This window comes from Megascapheus bottae, chromosome 15, assembly GCF_031878675.1.
Source record: "Megascapheus bottae isolate mThoBot1 chromosome 15, mThoBot2.hap1, whole genome shotgun sequence".
Taxonomy (NCBI): domain Eukaryota; kingdom Metazoa; phylum Chordata; class Mammalia; order Rodentia; family Geomyidae; genus Megascapheus; species Megascapheus bottae.
The window spans coordinates 50,545,385-50,550,172 of NC_143523.1; the positions used below are offsets into that span (position 1 = coordinate 50,545,385).

Consider the following 4,788-nt stretch of genomic DNA (forward strand, 5'->3'; position numbering starts at 1 on the left):
AATGCTTTGTCCCTTGCACTAATTAGCCTTTTGCTGAGTATCTTGTGTTGCCTCAATTCATCACCTATCTATCTAATATTTATTATATATATATATATACATATGCTTCTCCTCTTAATCCTGTCAAGATGACAATCAACATTAATCACTATACAAAGACAAATAAATCCAAGGGACCAGGCAGATATCATCCGGGAGTGTGAATGTTGACGTTAATGTTGCCTCTGTTAAAATCCTCAGAGGCCATCTTCCATAAGCATGCTGTGCACCAAATACTGAACAGCCTTAAAGGGTTCCCTCCTCAAGTTTACTTTGTGTTGTGGTTTGGAGGTCCAGGAAACGTGAATGCTGGAAGTGACTGGTGAGCAGCCACCACCAAGAAAGACAAACGATTATAAACACACTTCCCAAGGACACAGGCTCTTTGTGGCTGTTGAACAAAACTGAGTCGTTTTGTTTGCCCCCATCTGAGTGAAATCCCTTACTCGGGGTGACATTTTTTCCTTTATCATAATCAAAACTTTATTGAAAAGCTGACACCAAAATAGGAGATCATTGTTGTGTACCTTAAAAATGCAAACATAATTACATTATCTTGTAGAGTCACTGAACTTTTGGTAGGGCTTTCTGTGAAGAAATGTAAACTCAGAAAGTTGTACAGATCATTAATGTTGTTTTCTTCTGAAGGAACAACCTTCTTTAAGCCTGGCTTTTCCTCCTGTAGGTTGGCACAGCATTGTGGAACAGCATACACAAAGAACCAGTATCTGAGCATGGTTGAAAACAGTGGTAATCTTGTAGCAATCTGGACATTTTACATCCATAAAATAAGAATTTGGAATTTGAACTAGCCGTTTCTTTTTATGTTTTTTTCTTTTCGTCTTCCAAGGATGGATGGAGTAAATCTCTAGCCAAAGGCATGGTGGTAGTCCTGTCTCTGGGCTCCCGACCTCACGCTCAGCGACAGCTTCAGGGTGATTATTTTATAGGCAACTATGATATGTCCACGGTGGGAAAGCGAGGGTCCTTAGACATGAGGAATGGGGACGAAATTATTGAAAAATGACTTCGCACCAGGTTCTCAGCCAAAAACATAGGAAAAGATAATAATTAGTATATTTCCAATTTTCCCTTGCTTTAGCCGTCTTTGTATAAGCAAGAAACAAAATCATACAGGACTCAGCCTAATTTCCCAGTTTTGTGAACAATGGTCTTCGTAATCTTCATTTTATACATGCGTATGTGTGTACATAAATATATATATACCACCTCTCTACTCTCTATTTTTCTCTCTATATATAATTATATATGCAATTTTACATATATGAACATATGTAGAATTTTACACCTATAAATAAGTATATTTGTATATACAAATTATGTTTGTATGTATGCAAATAGACATATATTTATATTTGTATGCATAAATATATACCTCTCTATTCTCTGTACTCTCTATATATAATAAGCATACATACTTAATTTTGCACGTATGTTTATATAATGTTCCCATTCTGCCAGTGACAAAAGCCAGCTGTATTTCCTCTTTCAGCCATGAGGTGGCAGTATTATCTCATACATCTTCCTCTAGAAGGGTAGATTTTTGTGTAACTGAGAAAGACAATCTGTATTTACAGTGTTCAACATGTTTTCTAATATGTATATGTTGTGAGAATGGATAACTATACCTAATGATGAATGCACACACCATTTCACATACACTTAAAATCTACTCTCTTGGCCATATTCATAATATTATTAAGTGTATTATTATTAACTAACTAGCTATTTTGGGCAATAGATCTCTTGAACTTACTTTTTCTCAAATGGCAATTTTGTGTTCTTTTGTTCAGATCTCCCCAGTTTCACAACCTCAGCCTGGCACTTGAAATGCTCAGTGCTCAATTTCAGGCCTTTCAAAAATTGTGATTTGGAAACCACATTTATTGCTTATATAGAGTCAATCTGGAACAGGCGAACCTTCCGTGAACCTCAGAAGTGTTTGCGATTTCATCCTTACTTTTGTGGAGGCCTGCTTAGTATTTCATTTTGGAAAAAAAGAAAATTCTGCTTTGCCTTTTATATATCTCAATAATTATGCTAATAAAGTATGAACAGATTAAGTCACAAAAGAGACATATTTTTATTGTTTATTGAGGGCCTACTATATGCAACCACCCTCTCGGAGCTTACCGAGTAGCCACAAAGAGAGCTAATAATTGATTGAATAAACAATATTACAAAGGCCAGACCATGGTAAGTACTTATGAAGGAAACAGGGCCACAGAGGAAAATTCTGAGCCCATTTTCTCTAATGCAGTGCATGAGGCCAAATAATTTATAAAGTAGGTTTGCTTTGGCTCCTGCCTTTGGAAGCAGGGAAGAAAATTCAACAGGGTGCTTCTTAGCTGCTGCTGGGAATTTCAGCTGTGCTAGCTATCATATGGCAGGGAAAAGGAAGGAAAAGCAAGTACAAATAGGAAGTGCAGGCGCCAGACCTAAGGATGAGACTCAAGTTGCCAGCTCAGTTTGTAACAACCAGCTCTCTCAATAGCCAATGCAGCTCTGAAGCTAACCCACTAATCCCTTCAGAGAGTGGTGATCACAAGCCCTAATCACTTTCCATTAGAACAAAACTTTTAGGGGTCATATTGGGCTTTGAACTCAGGGCCTCATGTTTCTTAAATGAGCACTTAACCACTGAGCCAGACCTCCAACTCTGATGTGGGTTGGATAGTTTTCAGATAGAATCTTACTTCTTGCCTGGGTATATACCGGAGTGCAGCCCAACTATGTCAGGCTTGCCAGGAGCTAATATGATAGCTGCTTGTTAAGAAGGGGTCTTCAGGACTCTTTTTCTGTCTGGGATAGCCTTGGAATATGAGTCCAACAAACTTAGACTTCCAACTCCCTGAGATTACAGACTTGAGCTACCTGCACCTGGCTAGACCACACTTATCAAGTTAGGTTCTCAATCAAGCTTTCAAGATATGAAGTTTGGGAAGACAAACTATTTCCAAGATTAATAATTCAACCTGCGTTAACTTGTGTGAAAGGTGTGAGGTGTATATCTAAATTCTTTTCTTTTTGTTTGTTTGTATGTGTATATGCCAGGCTAGGGGTTTGAACTCAGGGCATGGGTATTGCCCCTGAGCTTTTCTGCCCAAGGCTAGATGTTCTCCAACTTGAACCACAGCTCCACATCCAGCTTTTCGGAGGTTAATTGGAGATAAGAGTCTCGGGATCAGATGTGGATCTGTGTGTGGCTCAAGTGGTAGAGTGCCAAGCCTTGAACAAAAATGCTAAGTAAGAGCAAGCATTTTGAGTTTTTGTGTTCAAGTTTTTGAGTGTCCATGTGTACACACACACACACACACACACACACACACACACATCAGAGAACTTTACTTATCAACATAGACAGGCTATATTTATAGACTGAGAAAAAGGAAATGGAGGACAGAAATGGACCAGTTGGACTCAGCTTGATATTTGTCCTATTTCGATATTCTTGCATAGTTTACAGCCTGTGACTGGCTGAAAGTTGGCTATGGCTAGTCAAGACTGTTATTGTTGTAAAAACACACTCTCAAGGTAGACTGAAGTTTGTTTATAAGTTCATTTACTCTTCATCCAAATAGGGAGGAGATTTTAGGTCAAATCTAATCCAACAGTTTGAAAATAATGTGCATTGTCACATTGTGTGGAATGGCCTATAAATGCCAATGGAATACACTTGATGGGTGATGCTTGTGAGTTATTTACCTTTAGTTACTGTCTGCATAGTTACACAATACATCCCCATATACAATAGATCTCTAGTAATCTCCCTTTCCAATTCTATTAGTTGGTAACATCATTCCGTTCTACTATCACAGAATATCCGAGACTGGAAAGCCTATGGCGAAGACAGGCTTATCTTGTACTGTTCTGGAAACAGGGAAGTCTGAGGTCTAGGATCCTGCAGCGGATGGGGGTCTTGTTTTATCATCTGCTCCTGCAAAGCAGAGCTCAAGCAAATGTGCCGACATTTGCACAGGAGAAAGAGACAAGGAAAGAGTCACAATCATTCCTTTAGTAAGAACCTTCTTGTAGAGAATTCACCCGCCATCCATCCATCCATCTATCCATCCAACCATCCATCCACCCGGCAATAGAAGTTGGAGAGTGTTTAATGTGTGTGGTATCCATAAATGCTACAGACTTCAACTTCTTGGCACATGCCTCTCTCCTTTGACCTGAGTTTCTCCGTACCCTTCCAAAAAGGCTTTGCCTTGTAGCTCTAGTTCCCAGACATCCTGAAGACCTGTTGGAGCAGTGGTAAAGTGGTGGGAGGGAAAATAAGCACTTTGCAGCCTTTCAATTACACCTCAACCTTTTTTTGTTGTTTTTCTTCCCAGTACTTGGGCTTAAACTCTGGGCTTGGGTATTGTCTCTTAGCTTTCGCACTCAAGCCTTGGTGCTCTACCACTTCGGCCACACCTCCACATCTGCTTTTTTCTTTTTTATTAATTAAAGGCAAGAATTTCACAGACTTTCTGACCCAGACTGGCTTTGAACCATGCTCTTCAGATCTCAGCTTTCTGAGTAGCTAAGATTACAGGTATGACCTTCCAGCACCAGGCTAAACGTCAGCTCTTATGGAGCTTATATAAAGTGGCTGTGGATTTCTTGAGTAGTTCTCCAATGGCATGAAAGTTTGGCCCCTGCCTTGCACTTTCTTTCCCTGTTGCACCTTTGACTTTCTTTCTTCCTTTCTTTCTTTCTTTCTTTTTTTTTGTTTTAAGA

At 39.4% G+C, this 4,788-nt stretch overlaps 1 pseudogene; it reads right to left on the reverse strand.

Annotated features, from left to right (window-relative positions):
* Positions 1-665: 665 nt before the first annotated feature.
* On the reverse strand, positions 666-921 carry LOC150054341 (small ribosomal subunit protein eS27-like pseudogene; annotated as a pseudogene).
* Between the last annotated feature and the right edge of the window lie 3,867 nt (positions 922-4,788).